Raw genomic sequence first — 15,585 nt, 5'->3', positions numbered from 1 at the left:
TGCAGGCAGCCGGTGATGTCCCTCTGCAGACAAAACATGTACAGTATAGTGTATTCATCAAGAAAGTGCAAGGAGAGGTTTTTTGTTATGTTTTTTTTTATATATATATATATATAGGAAGCAGTATTTTCTTTTAAAGGAGCTTGTAACTGCCTCCTAGATATTCCTTTTGTGCTTAGCCTGGGTTCCTGTATGTCCCTCTACAAGGCTGGGGCAAAATCCCTGAGGGCTGCCGTGCAGCCAGGTAATGCATTGTCACTCAGAAGAGCAGAACTTGCTCCGGGCTCTAACACGTTCCCAGGAGCAGGTGGAAGAAATGTGGGCACTTGCAAGGTAACAGTTTTGTCTCTGGGCTGTAGAATGACGAAGAATGATGTTACTGGTGGCAATGAGCCCTGCTGTGCCCAAGGATAGGAATCTAGTTCTGAGCAGCGCGTTCCACTCTGGAGAACAGCCAGAGAAGAAGGTGGTCCAGGCTTCCTGCAGCCCAAGGGGGAGCAAATGCAACCCAGCACTGGATGTTTTGAGTGGCTGCTTCTGCGTGGGCACAGAATAAACTTTAATGAGATCCAGTGGACCATGATATCAAATCTTGCTTGCTTGGTGGATGCGCCGTTTTGATTAGCATCAGCATTGCATAGTCCATCCTAAATAAGGATCTAATTTGGAAATATCTGGGCTGGGATTAAGTGGAATATCAGTCTGAATAGAGGGACTGATGGGATCACCAAGAGGCTTTGCTCACGCCGGCCTGAGCTGCTTGGGTGTTGTCAGCCCTGACTTTGTAGGTGCGTGTCTAGCCAGGGCTGTGGAACAGTTTCCCAGCAACAGTTTCCTCAGCTCCTTGCTGAAACTGCCCAAATGTGAGCTGCAAGGGAAGGTGTGGGGAGAAACAGGGGAAGCCAAGCAAACTGGCTGAAATCACGGGCTTGAAAGCTGAAGCTTCTCACTGCCTTCCTCGGAGCAAAGCCATCGGCTCTTCTGGTTTGTGGTGTTTTTTTATTTTTTTGTGTGTGACAGCTCTCTGAATCTGATGGATGTATTCTGCTGTTTCTTTGGCTACCAGCTTCTCCCTCCATGTGCCCTTGTCACTCATGGGAATGCTGTTCCCCTGTGAGGTGGTGCAGGCAGCCCTGGGCATCTCTAAGGTGAGACCCAAGGGAAACAGAGAAGCTTTCTGAAGTCCTGCCCAGGTGAGGTGGGTTGGGGTGAGCCCAGCAGGTCTTGCCACCGAGGTGGCTGATGAAAGCAGAAAGGGAGGTGAGAACAGAGTCACCCAGCTGGGCTCAGCTCTCCAGACCAATTTTTTTCCCCTTGTTCCATGGCTCAATCCAGGTCTGAATTTTGAGACATTAAAAACAGTGCAGCGACTCCTGCTCTCCAGCAGCTGGTACAGGCTGTGCTCAAAGCTGATACCTGTAGGCACCCACCACTTCTGTATTTCCCCTGCCCTCTTCAAATCTTAGTTCTTTGTGTAGTCTTGGTGCCACAGATGCCTCCTAGGCACAGACAGCTTGAAATCTGGACTTCATCACTCCAGACGTGTTCTAGAGTAGCATGTATGTGTTGGCCCTGCTGGGGGGAGTTTGGTGCCCATGCACAAGACTGGCCGTTGCCCTACCCTCCCTGTGGGTCCATAGCTGGGAGTGGTGTGCTCTTGCACTTTTCCATGTTACTTAATTAATGATCCTTGTTATGTGCTTTCATCTTGTGCCCTGCTGATACACAACCCGGGGCAGCCTGGGGCTGGAGCAGCAGGCTTTCCTCCCTGCCTAGGAAATCACAGCTGCCCCTGGACTGCCCCGATGGCACATCCCAGCATCCTGCTGGTCACTGGGAAATGCTTGGGACCTGGCCTGGCACGCTAGCTGGGGAAAGCTGTGGTGCCCTTCTGTGGGCTGTTACAGCTGCAGGCTGATGCTTTTTCTCAGGGGTTACCTGCTTTCCCCGGATTTAGCTGAATGGTTTGGAGATGAAGTTCCTCAAAGCCCCCTTGAAATCTCATTTCTGCTGACAGACACGTGGGGAGAGCTGTATTAAACCTGATAAGAGCTGGCTCGGAGATCCCAGCTTTCATAAATACAGTAGCTGGCAGCCGCTTCTGTAATGCTTTAGCACCCACTGTAAATAGTTCCTGCAAGCAGAAGGATAAGAGCAACGTACAATTGGTGTGGTTTAGGCTGTGTGCTGGTTTTGGTGAGTGCTTGGGGATTAGATGGAAGCACTGGGAACAATGCCTGTGGCTCTGCAGGCAGCTCTGGGAGTGCTGCCGGCTTCAGCTGCTGCGGATCCTCACCCATCGCTCCCTCCCTCGTCCCTGTCTTCTGGGTGCCCAAACCCCCCTGCTGCTCCAGCACCCTGCTCCCCACCTGTGCGAAAAAATTATTAAATTGATTACTGCTTAGGAAAAAGCCTTTGTCTTTAGTTAGGGGTCGCTTCACTTGGGCAGTGGGCTCAGGGAGCTCGCGGACAGCTTTAATGGGCGGGTGGTCCTTGTCCTGAGCCCCCGAACAAGCAAGATATGGGCAGGAACATCCAGAAAATAAATATTGTGTGCAGCTGTGTCATGACAGTAACTCCACTGGGCCCTGGCATCTGGCCAGTGTCCCTGGCATGTTTGAACCTTATGGATCACGAGGGAGCGCACGCTGCCACTTAGCCTAAACTTAAAAGTTTACATACACCAGGTGTGTAAGCTATTTTTGCTTTTCACAGAGTATAAAGGCAGGCAAGCTCCGGGACTGGGCCAGAAGCCTCACCTACGGGTGGATGCACCATGTGGAAATTTTCCCAGTTACGGAGAGGCTCCTGGCGCTGGCTGCAACGGGGCTCCCAGCTGAAGGGCAGGCCTGGGTGATGTGAAGGTAGTAAATGGTGATGTCTCCTTTTCTTAGTCTCTGTAGCGCTTTGCAGCAATTATCTGGTGCTTTGCTCCTGTTTCTCTTTTATCATAGTGTGCATAACAACTAGTACTGTTTCCTTCTATCATATTGCATGCTGGTTTTCCTTTATTATAGTGTAATATAACAAACTGCATTTAACCTTATATTTGATTTGGAATTCATTTTTGCTTGGTATCCAGTGAATCAGCAAAACACCGGGCAGTGCCACATGCCTAGGGCAGAGGCAGTGTGCAGGACTTGTCTGTTTGTAGAGCCTGTGTCTTAAGTTTGCTTAAAGTTGGGGTCCTTGGGGCTAAAATATGAATTTCCCTTGGGGCAGGGGTGGGGATATAGAGGAGACTTTGCAAGATGCCTCTCTAAGAGGTAGTATGTGAATGTGCATCCACTAAAGTCCTGGCTGTCCCACCAGGAGTGCAATGGAGGGAGAAAAGGTCCATTTGGTGTAGAGGAGAGACTGCTTGGTGGCTGGGATTGAGATGAGCAGCATCAGGAAGAGAGAGAGACGACAAAAAAAGCTATTCCGTACTATAAGCTATTTCCCTGTTGCTCAAATGTGTCTCTGGATGCCTCCTGCAGCGAGAAGCCCTCCCTGCCTGCTGGCAGGAGGATCCTATTTGGATCTGTTTAGGCAATTTTTCACTAATATTGTTTATCATGTGTTGGAACGGTGCCTCAAAGCCTGAGCAGCCCTGGGGTGTGCCAGCTGCCCGGTGCGGTGCATGCCTCCGTGCTCCCTGGGCAGGATCAGCCCTGGGGAGAGCCATCACCTGCCCTGGGCTTTGCTCAGAGGGTCTTCAGCTTTCTTGGTGCCTTCATATACAGGCTGGCAGTGTGGGGGTCATCTCAGGACTTGGTGTGATGGGTGTAGTCACCCCCACCGCAGTGTTAAGGTCACTTTGCAGCCACGTGGCTTCAAATGCATGGCAGTGATGGGGGCCAGAGCTGCTGGGTGAGCTGGTTGTCTCTTGGGTAAATCCCCTGGTTAAAAGCTTGGAAAATAAAATCCGGCGCGTTCCTGGACATCAAAACAGGTGGAAAGGATGCTGCATGCTACATCTCTCCTGATCAAAGCAGGTGAATTGGGCTCGAGCTGCCAAGCTCCAGGAAAACCCAACTGAGTGGATCAGGCACAGCCTGTGAAAACTTCTGGGGCGGCTGGTCTTCGGGTGTTTGAGTGGATGTATTTGGGACAAGAGATATTATGGCTTTTGAGCTTCATGTGGTTCCTGGGTCTGGAAGTTGGGGGTGAGGATCAGACTGTGCATAACTGCCCCTTCTGCTCAGGCCAAGGCTACAGAAAATGGGGAGGATGAAGGCAGACTGGCCAACCTGCAGCATCTGCTGCCCTGCTCTTGCTATGGGTGGGTGCTGCCACCAGCCCCCAAAAGCCCTGTTTATCCTCTGCTACCCTACAAACGTGGTTCAGAGAAGGCAGAACTGTTAAATGTTGACTTTCTAAAGATAAAACCAGATTACAATCATAACAGATTACAACGAACTTGCTGCGTACTGCAGCTGAAGAAGATACTGAACCCCTCTTCATCTGCTGAAGGTAAATGTTTTATGAGTGAGGGTGGGAACATACAACGTTGAGTCAAGAATAGCAGCAGGGTTGGCTGAGGGCTTCTGTGAGTGCTGGTTGATGCTATGTGAATTTTGGGGACAGTGAGGATTGCGATGTTTGCCTTATGCACTCGGTGACTGGAGCACGTCAGCCTCTCAACATCGGAACTTGGCTGAGGAAACACAGAATGGCTGAGCCTAGCCTTGCCCATGGACTGGAGGAAGTTGTAACTTGTTTCAGTCCACAGGTAGCCATAGAAAATGGGCCACGATGAGCTAACATTGTTATGTTGCCCATAACATCACAAAGATAATACTTAAAAGCAATGATTTAGGAGCCCTTCTAATATCACTCCTATTCAAGTCAAGCATAACTTGAAGTGGGTAAAAGGTTTTCTGGTCTGCTTCAGTGTTACTGTAAGTGAAGAAGCACTAGAAGGTGTTTCAGGAGAAGTCTCAGACACAGCCCTAAGCTGTGCTCGTTAATAATATTTTTAGTAACAGGAAAGACAACAAAGCTGTTGGTGGAGGTCTGCAGCTGACGGAGCAGCAGTACATAATGAAGAGGACAGGAGACCAAAATGATGATGGGTGATGACTGATGGTGAGTGCTTGCTAAGCTGGACCCCCTTCTGTGCAGTACTTGGGGTGGGGAAGCAGTGGCCTGGAAAGGAGTAGGGATTGCTTTGGAAAATCTACCAAGCTCTGGCTGAAACCCACCTGGGTGAGCCCTGGGGTTGGGGTGGAGCAGCCAGCGGGTGCTGAAGGACTTTGCTACTGGTTTTATTCATTCTCTTGAAATAACACATCCTGTTCTGGTCTGCAGTCAGGGGGATGCTGACAAGTTGGCTTGGAGTGGATTCAAAAGCGTCATTAAAGGTTTGTTGGAAAAAGTGCCACACAGCCAGGGAGCTTGTACATTTGGACTGCTGTGGCGAGGTGACTTGATTTCTGGCTCTTCAATGCTTGTAGCAACCCTAGGGTGAGGGCTTGCCCATCCTGCCCGAGCGTGAGGAGGAGGAAAGACGTCATCCAGACGATGGGCCTGCTAGGCTGCCCACCCAGGGACTCTGGCTCTGTTGTGCTTCTCTCCAAATTGTCCTGAGCAGCTGCAGCTTTTGGATACGGAGCAGGGGTGGATCTGGGGAGGTACCTTGGCTGGGGTGTTGGTGTAGGCATGAGCTGTGGGGGCAGGCGAGGAGGTAACTGGGCGTTGCAGCAGGAGCATCCTTGGTCTGGTCCAGCAATGACACCCCAGGGTACTCATTGGGGTTGGCTTTCCTCCATGTGTGGACACCAAAGAGCTTTGCAAACACAGGCTATTGCAAGGAGCTAGTTGACTTTCTGTGGTGTCCTCCAGTCTTTTTGCGATTGAAATGACTAAAACGCAGCCCCAGGCTTCCCAGTAAACAATGAGCAGTTGGTTTCACATGGCTCCCTGTCAAAAATCCCAAACTGGAGAGGCAAGAAAACAAACAATCAGATCAGAAAGAAATGGGTTTTTGGCACCGGTTCCCTCCGTGTTGACTGGGCTGTGAGACAGACCCTGAGAAACGGCTCGGGTTTTAGTCAAACGGCTCAGACATGAATAAGGGGGGGGCGGGGGTGGGGAAATGGATAAAAATGTGTGCTGAAATCCAGACGCCTGCCGTCGGATCGGAGCAGAGCAAAGGTACGGGTGTCTCTGTGCTTTCCAGATGGCAGATACATTTTAAACACAAGAGGTGTAGTTATACCCTGGGTACTGAAGCAGAACAAGTGCCAGGAAAAAATATGCTTCAGCTAAAAGATGGGAGTTTGGGAATGGAGAGCCGCACTTGTTTTGTAACTGGAATATAAACTACAGGTCTGAGGTGGAGCAGCAGGCGCAGGGCAAAGGCATCTCTGCAGGCTCAGCTTTCCCAGTGACTTGGGACTGTTGCCTCTCTGGTCATTAACCTAATTGACCAAAGCATCTGGGGGGGAATTTGCTGATATTGCTTCTTGCAGTCTGCAATAGCTCATGGATGAGTGAGATGATTATTTTTTTTAACAGAAGATCAGTTTAGTGTTTCTTGAACATCCCATTCAGGGTGCAGCTTCCTTGTGATTCAGCTGGCCAGAAGTGTGGTCCATGCTTTTGTCTGCCTCCCGCTGCACTATGTTATTTTTTTTTTGCAGCAGCTGCAGAAGTTTCTGTTACTGAAGTGTTGTTTTTTTTTTTTTTTTTTTTTTTCAAGGGAGGATAGTCTGGTTTTGGGAAAGTTTAGTCTCACTTCATGTAAACATCCTCAGACTTAGATCATTCTCCGCCCCCCCCCCCCTTTTTGTCCTTCTTCAGATTATTGTGCTAGAGTAAATATCATTAAAGATGTTTCAACTTTCACCGGCTTTCCTGTTGTTAAACAGAAGTAGGTGTTTTGGTGTGTGCAAGCCCTTGGGAGCAAACCTCAATGGGGACATCGGTGCAGCATGTGGCATTTACTGGAAAGTGCTTTTTTTTTTTTTTTTTTTTTTCCCCCACCCCAAGGCATTTTCACAGGTTTCTGAGTGTTTACCAGCTGTGGAAGTTGCACAGTAACCCTTACCCTATTTCTCTTCCCTATGGCAATTGCAGACTTGTCTCCTGGGGAGAGCAGCGTTTGCTCCCCCCGTTGGTCCATGGCGTTGTGGTGAGTCTCTCCAGCTCTCGCCTCTCCAGCAGACAATTCGGCAGACCCCTGACAGGCACTTCCAGTAGCTGTCATCTGCTGGGTTGGAGGCTTTGTTGAATACACATTGCTCCTTTGTTTTTAAAGATGCTTTCAGGTGGCCTTTGCTTCATGTCCTCTTTTTAGCTCGGTTTGAAATACACACTTGCCTATTGAGTAGGAAAACCCACAGATCAACTCCACCAGTGTGAAACTCAGGAAAGGAGGCACGTGTCTAACAAAACAAGGGGCTGCACTTTCTGCCCCAGACTAGTCAACGTGACAGATACTGATGACCCAGATGGAGTGCAGGGTTGTACCCTCCTGGGAAGTGGAGGGTGGGCAATATCCTCCTGCTGCAGCTATCCTGGGAGGGGAGGTGGTACCTGCACAGTGCTCCCTGATGTGCTGTGGGTCCTAAGCATGGGATGGACAGATAGATGTGGGACAGAGGCTGGGCGCTCTCTTGCCCCAGCACAGCCCTGAGCCTGTGCCAGGGAGGGCAGGCTGAGATGCTGTGTTACCTGCAACACTGTGGGCATTGCAGGTGGAGGCAGAATTACCTGGGTGGGGGGCATAAGGTGGTCTGCATTGCCCCCAGGAAAGCTGCTGGTCCCCTCATGCTTGGCAGATACCAGTGCAAAGCTAGCCTGAACCAGCCTCTGGGTGCTAAAACCCAGGGCAGGAGCATACCTTGCAAGGGCTCCCTTCCCTTGTCTCAGAATGGGAGCCGCTTTATCCAGACCACCTCATCAGCGTTAGACCTGCTCTCAAACCCCAGAAGCTCCCCAGCTGCCTATCCTGAAGCTTAAATAATCTTTGCTCCTGAGGTTTCTTTTCTTAGTGTCCAATCTACAATTTACAGTCCATTACTTCTTGTCCAGTTCCCTGTGAGGATGCAGCGCAATTTATTCCCACACCCTCTGCAGCAACCTCTTACATAATTGAAGACTGCTATCTGTCTCTCCTGCCTCCTGATTTCCAGACTAAACAAATTCAGTTCCTTTGGGATGTTTTTTTTGGTTGTGTTTTTTTTTTTTTTTTTTTTTTTTTTTTACTTTCCCCCAACAGGTTGTGTTTTGCTGCCTTTTGCACGCTCTCTTTACTGCCCTCTGAACTGTCTCCAATTAGTCCACATCCAAAGTGCTCGTGGCTGTGCGGGTGGGAAGGAAGAGAAGAGAAGCTAGTTAGGCTTTTGCGCTGCATGGACGGAAAGCGGTGTTAGGAAGCTAGAGGTCCTTGGGATTACTCGATGACACAGTGCTGCTATATGGGAATAAGAGGTTAGCAAGCGAGCAGTGAATGTAGATCAGGTCAGGGAGCGTCTGTAAATGAAGTGGTGCTGGGTTTGGGCAATGCACTGGATGTCTCTGGGTGCTTCCATGAAGCTCAGGGCCAAGCAAATTTGGATGCTCCTGGGTGTAAAAAAAAAATAAAAATGGTAGTTTCTATCAAGCTGGGCTTTGCAGTTCCGCATTTAATTTTTTTTTTTTTTTTTGGTGCTCTTTCCAGCTGGCACCTCGGGCTGCTAACCTGCAACCTGGGCGCTTGCCTTGCCTTCGCACGCTTGCGGGGAGAGCTGTCAGCCCGTGGGTGCTGCTGCCTCTGCTGCTCACTCCCCCGAGGCGCCAGCGGCTCGGCACTGGGATGTCGGCGCTGCTCCTGATGCCGTCTCGCCATATTTCACTCCTGTCTAGCTGGGTGGTGGGAGGAGATGCTCCGCTTTGTCTCCGTGCCGATCAGGATTGTCTTTTCTTTCGGGATGGGGAAGCTGATCTGCATTCGTGTCTAATCATCTGCCGAGCTGACAAAATTATTCACGTAATGAGTTCTCAGGGAGAACCTTGCTTCTCCTCCCCCTCCCGCTGCGCTAGCAGGGAGCTGGGAGCGGCCTTGGCTCGGTGCTTGTCTGGGAAGGCAGAACTCTGCGGAGCCATGGGGATGGGGAGAGGGAGATGGGAGATGAATGGTGAACCCCCAGAGTTCAATTACCCCCAGCTCTCACCACGAGCAGGTAACCATGGAGACATCTGAATCCAAGGCATCACCAGTCCCCAAGTATCAACATATACATATATATTTATTTAAATAAAGACCCTGGGCTTGTCACTGAGGAAGCTGTCTCAATGCATTCAGGCTGGCTGCCACGTTGAGACTGTCAGAGGCGCAGGGCAGGATTTGGGGGCGGCGTGCATGCAGGACTGTGTGTGAGAGGGTGTCAAAGCCATTTCCCTGGGGGGCTGGAGGGGTGTGCTCATACAGGGTGCATTTGCATCCCTACCAGTGCCAGCTTGTAGAAACGCTGAAAAAATGGTGAGGAATGGGGTTTCTGTTGTGAGCGGACCCTCTGGCAGCATGTTTTTTCCCATCTGCACGTGTCAGGATGGCCTTGCTTGGGCTGGACTTGGGATTTTGGTGTGCAGCGTCCTGGTAGTTGGTTGGGGGATTTCTATGCGTCCCAAAGAGGATGGGTATTTGCAGGTTTTCCCTGTGCCTCCTCCCTGAGGTGTGGGCAGCAGCGTGCCGGGGCAGGAGCATGCTCACGGAGTGCGTGAATGAACAGGAGCGCTGGAGAAGACATTTAAATGAAACACTTGTCTGCAGGATTTTCTTCCCTTAGCTTCATTCAGATTTAGGGATGAAGGTTTTAAAGAGACAGCACCCAGGCTGGGTGGCACAAGCGGGCGTCCCTGTGAGGGGGTGGCTGGATGCTGAGCTCTGCTGCTTCCCCAGCCCCAGAGGTGCTGGTGAGGCATGGTAGAGCCCTGCAACGGTCAAGCAACAGTGACATAAGCTGTCCCCAGACAGCCTGGTACCCTGGCTCTCTGGGGTGATGTGCACCTGTGATGCTGCTTGTGGCCGTCCCATGCAGGTGAGGTATACGCTGGGGCAGGGGCTGTGTGCTGTGCAGCAGCATGTGCTGGGGCTCAGCATGAGGACAGGGGCAGCTTCGGGACAATGTTAGCAACACTGACAGTGGCTGGCCCTGGAAGCACCTCAAGCCCTGGATGCTCCTGGGTGCTATGAAGCAGCACAGGTTTGCTTGGGGTGCTTTGCAGTGTGGTGGAAGGAAAGGGAGGAGCTGGAGGGGCGTGGGGGCATCCTGCCCACCCAAACAACCCCTGGCCGAGGCTGCAGTGGGCTGTTTCCCAGAGAAGACAGCAATGACAAGCTTTAGGGGGACTCCTGTGCAAACCAGCTGAGCTGGGGTGGAGGGAGCTGTGCCATGCTAGGACTTCTCCCTGCATGTGCTAAGGGGGAATATAAATAGAGCTCTGTGCTGCCTTAGTGCAGCAGCCCCTTAGTATTATCCCTGGGCAGCTGTGACAGCGCTGTGGGTCTCCTCGATGGGAATGCAGAGACCCTGTGTCACCTCCAGCTCCTCCAGCCTGCACCTTCAGGTCCAGTTGTCCATGGGCGCTGCCCAGGAAAGCAAAATGGAGCCCAGGCAGAAGCGGTGGGGATGCACCCCTGCAAACATGATTTAAGAGGAGGCCTTGTATACAACTCCTTCCCACTGGCAGTCCTTAGATGCTGTGGGGTAAACCTCTGGCTGATCTGGAAGGCCATGTACCTCCATGTCCCCACAGTTGCCCTTGCTTTGGCTTCTGGTTAAGGGGAGGCCTGGTATCGCAGAAGAGCAGGGAGTGCAGCGTCATGTTTTGCATGGGTATGTGGTGGCTGGAAAACTCATGCTTGCTTTGGATGGGAAGAGCCGTGGAGGTCCCCATGCCCCAGGAACAAGGTGTGTGCAGAAAAGCAGAGACCTGGGTTGCGAAAGAGGGGTTGGGGAGCACCAGCACTGTCTGGCAGGGTAGCGTGGGGGGGTCCTTTGCCAGCAGTCCCCAGTGCTGGGGGTGCAGGTGACTGGGAGCTGCGGCTGGGTGGGTGGCTGAGCCTGGGGTGGCCAAGCTGGCCTGGGTGGGCAGAGAAGTGGCTGTCTGCTTGGCTGGGCACCTGGTCCTTACCCTTGGTGTGTGTGCAAGGGGGGTGTGCCCGGACAGTTCCTGCTCTGTTTTGGTGGAGGTCGGCTCCTTCCCTCCTTTGTTATCCCCCGTCTGCGCCCTCCCCGGTATATGTGCGAGTTTCTTTTCTCCGATTGTCAGAAATTTCTTCTCCACTGTGTGGGCAGGAGACAGATTTTAACTGTCTCTATTTTCTCCTTTTTTTTTTTTTTTTTTTTTAGATATATATTTCGTTTTATCCCCCCTCCCCCTCTCCTTCCTTCCTTGCTCCTCTTGTCTCCCCCTCCCTCCTTCCCCTCCCCTCCCTCCTTTTCTCCCTCCCTCCGGCTCTTTTCCTCCCTTTCTATTAAAAATAATGTCTCTGGAATAATATCCCGACCTCGCCCAGCTCTCCCGCAGAAGCCATGCCTCCGTTCCCAGGTAAGCGGGGATGGTGGCCCCGGGGAGCCCCCGCTCCCTCTCCCGAAGTAGACAAACGCTGTCGCCGTGGGGACATCGTGTCCCCCCGCTCGCTGCTACCTGTTGGGGACGGCCGGGAGACGGCGGTCCCCGCCAGCGGAGGCTCTCTCCATCCTCCTCCTCTTTTTGAGCGATTCGGTCTCGGTGGACATCTCTTCTCCTTCCTTCTCTGGCGGCTTTTGTCTCATCCCGGCGCCGGGGGCAGGAGCCGGCGGCAGCCAGCGGGGAGAGGTGGGCTGGGGGTCGGGGGGCGCTTTCCCCCGCACGGCGGGGCGGAGCTGCCCTTTGGGGGGGGACGGGACCCCAAATCTGAAGCTCGAGTCCCGGTGTTGCCCCCTCCCGAGGGTTTCTGGTGGCCGGGGCTGGCCGTGCCGGGAGAGCTCTGACAAAGTTTGTATTAAGGCAGCCTGGGGGCGGCGGGACCACAGCGTGCGCTTAAGGTGGCTCTCCGGCCGGGGGGGGGGGGGGGGGGGGGCGGCCGGCCAGCCGTGCTGCGGCTCCGGGGCGGTGGGGCCGGGGGTCCCGCTGCCCTCGGGAAGGAGCGGGATGGATGTGTGTGTGTCTGTGCCGGCGGGCTGCCCTGCCTCTTGCCCCGGGTGGGGGGCTTGCAGCCCCCTCTCTCCCCTGCTTGTAGCACCTGGGTGCTCAGAGCTCTCTGGAGAGCCCCTGCTTGGGTGCAGGGGCAGTGGTGGTGGGGGGTGGTGGGCTCCTTCAGCATCAGCCCTCCTCTGCCAGCCCAAGGCCTCCCAAATGTGCAGGATCTCCTGGTTTCCCTGGGAGCATGCAGGGTCCATGGGTGCCCCCAGCCGCCCCCCCCCCCTTCCCCCCCCCAGCCTGCCCTGGGCACCCAGCGTTTTCTGTTGTCTCTCTGCACCCAGTCGCCACTTTCTGTGGGTCCGGGTGCTGCTCTGAAGTCTGGTCCCTGCCCAGGTGTTGCTGATGGCAGTGATGAATGAGTGGTCCCCAAAATCAGGGTTTGTTTGCCCTGTTCCTGCAGCTCTCCCAGCTGCTGTTGCGTTGCAGAGCGTGTGTTTTGGCGCTTGCTCTGCTGGCTCTCTGCATGGCTGGAGGGGGGAGCAGGGATAACTCTCCCCCACAATCCTGAACATGGGTGCTACTGGTACCCTGGACCACCCTGCCTTCCCTCATGGGCCACATCCCCCCCCCGGCTGGGTGATCTAATCCTGCTCTTGGTGCTGATGAGGGTCCAGGCTTGGCCTGTGTGCAGATGGGGAGGTCTGAGCTCAGGATGCCGTGGGATGTGGTGACACTCTTGCCTGGTCCGGATCCATGGCTGGGGCTGTTTGGCAGATGAGGCACAGCATTACGGAAGGCGCTGTCAGCGAGATGAGACACACGTTAGCAGCCTCGCTGGCATCTTTGGCAAGATTGGGGCATAGCTACTACCCGTTGAGCAATTGGAGACCAAGTGCCATCCAATCCAAACAGGAGTGTCTTTTGGAGGAGTTCCCTTCAGCTCCCTCTCACCAAAGTACACAGCCTTGCTGGCACACGGCATGGTAGCAGTGGGGTGCCAGGGAATTGAGATCTGGGGTCTCTTCGGTCAGCTTTTATGGGGGTCTCCCTGTAATGCAGCTGTCTAGCAGTGTGGCGCCAGGCAGGCAGGGTGGGTTTCAGCACTGGTGGGCTGTGCTGCCCTGGATTCATGTCTACAGGTCTGGGAGGTGGAGGAGATGGTGGTGGCAGCAAGCTGTCCCCTGGCACGGAGCTTCCCTTTGGTCTTGGCTTCTGCCTGGCTGAGTTTCCTCCCTCCTTGGTGGTCCTGGAATACCTGGGAAGTTTTCTCACTGTAGTTTGGGCTGCATTTGCATCCCTTGAGCACCCGGGGGTTTCTTCCTCCTCTGCCATCACACAGAGAAGCTTAAACCTTGCCCCAGTGGAAGGCCGAGTGAGAGCATGGCCCATCCCTGTTGCACCTTGGCACCTATTGTGGACAGGCAACAGGTTGATGCTGAGGTGTAGAGTCTTCCTTAAGTTCACCCATGCTGCTGAGGGCACTGCTGATCTGAGCATGTGCGTGGGATCTCTGGGCTGGTGCTGCCTTTGACCCGGCTGCAAACAGGACTGTCCCTGTGTGAGGCTGCAGCCCCCTGCGCCCCATCCATGGTGTGGTTGAGTCAATGTACCCTCCCACCGCATCCAGTGCGTGAGTCAGGCTTTTCATACACTGTTGTGAATCACTCACAGCCACACTGATGACTTTAGTGACAGCTGAAAAGAGAAAACAATCCCCCCACTGCTCCCCCATCACCACTACTGCTGCCAACAGGGCTCCTGGCTCACAGTGACCCAAACAAACTTCTGTGAGTGGCACCCTGATGATGGCATCTGGAGTTCCTGCTGACTTTCTGCATTCCATGGTTGTGTTGATCCATGGATGCCACAGAGGATGCTCGTGGCTGAAATGGATGTGTGGACATCAGGGTGACACAGCCTGAAGGATGGCTCTTCTACCCTGGTGCTAAGGGGGCTCTGCTGGCTAGATTGGGGTGAGTTGGGTGATGTGCTGAGCCATCCCTTGGCTCTTCCCTCAGGGCAGGGTGTGTTTTGTGCCAGTTTTCCCAAGGTTGGGAAAACTTTCCGTGTCTGTCTCTCTGGGGACAACACGTGGAGATCTGGGGCCTGATCCAGGCGGCCTGCTTCTCCTTCCCCGCCAGCCCACCGGGGTGCAGCAGGACTGTCTGAGCCCCAGCATGAACAGCTGCTGATGAGCAAGAGCTGTCAGGAAAAAAGCCAGATCCCCCCCATGACTGTGGCTGCTCCTCTCCCCGGTGCTGCCGGCTGGCAGATGGTCGCGGCCAGTAGCTCGGCTGGTGGCTGGGATGCTCTTTGCTCCCCTGCCAGAGGCTGGGGTTGTGCCTCCGCTGCCCCCCCTGAGGCCGGAGGTGACTGTCTTAATACAGGGAAGATGCTGGTTAATTAACCTCCCCAGGGTTCCCTGTCTGTCACCTTCCTGGCTCTGCTGGAGAGAGCCCAAAGCAGGAGGATGAGGGCACTGCCTTCTGCCTGCCTGGGCAGGGGACCGGGGCAATCCCGCATCCCTCGCCAGCAGCTACGGGCTCACTAGGAGCTAGTGGAGCATCCCTTTGTCCCCACTCAAGCCGTGCGATTGTGTGTGTTGGGGATATTGGATAAATCCAGTACCCTGCACCTTTGCAGAGCTCCAGGGAAGGCACAGGTGAGGGGCAGATCAGACAGGCTTTCCGGGTGCCTTCCAGGTCCCAGCCTGCCCCTTGGCCATCTCATGCATCATTTTTCCATGCCGCTTTGCTTTATCGCTGCCTGTTGCTTTTGCAAAAGCTCTTCCTGCCCCTCCCTCCGGGTGCTGGCTCCCCACCAGCATGTCCCCTCCTTCCTTCCTGCTCCCTGCGGCTGAAATGAAGTGCTGGAGTATTTCAGGGATGTCAAAACATACCATTAGTCACAGCCGTGAGGCCGCGTGCCTGGGGAGAGGCTGCTGAGCTCTGTCAGGCTGAGAAATGAGCAGGGCGGGAGCGGGGGATCGGGGGGTGAAGGCTCAGCAGCAGCCCAAGGCTTCAGCATTTCTCCCTTTCCAGTATCTCTGGCATCGACCTGACTTCGCTCTGAGCAGTGGGTTGGACCAGAGGTTCCCTGACATCAATTGTTCCAAAATTCCCTTCTGATGTTGACATATGGCATCTGCAAAATGAGGGGCTAGGTGCCCGCTCCCCTGCTTTGCTGGGTTTATTTGCCCAAAGTACTGTACCAAGGCACAACTGTGCCCAGCTCCTGTGCTAGTTATTGGCTGAGAAGGGATGTTTTCCTTCTCTTCAGCACAGAGGTGTTAACTTCAGTGCTTTCCATGCTGGGTTATGTGCTCCCTGCCTCAGAGGCCACCTCTTGTGGATTTAAATCAAATATTGGGTTTCCCAGGCAGTTGTCTAAACAAGGCATCATGGGCATGGAAACACCTGCTCCCCGCAGAGGTGCAGAGCCCTGCTCACCATCTGCAAGCATCCCTGCTTCCCAACCTGGCTCAGGCTT

The 15,585-nt window shown here is 53.7% G+C and overlaps 1 long non-coding RNA gene across 1 annotated transcript; it reads right to left on the bottom strand.

Moving 5' to 3' along the window:
- Positions 1 to 106: 106 nt before the first annotated feature.
- Positions 107 to 12,296, bottom strand: LOC308071685. The gene is made up of 2 exons (XR_013931272.1): positions 11,620 to 12,296; positions 107 to 8,939 (listed from the first exon to the last, which is right to left on the bottom strand). It is a non-coding gene; the product is annotated as an uncharacterized lncRNA (long non-coding RNA).
- Between the last annotated feature and the right edge of the window lie 3,289 nt (positions 12,297 to 15,585).

Source organism: Falco punctatus, assembly GCF_963210335.1.
Source record: "Falco punctatus genome assembly, chromosome: 11".
In the NCBI taxonomy this organism is placed as follows: Eukaryota; Metazoa; Chordata; class Aves; order Falconiformes; family Falconidae; genus Falco; species Falco punctatus.
The sequence above is the reverse complement of the archived record's forward strand: the minus strand, read 5'-3'. Positions and strand labels throughout refer to the sequence as shown.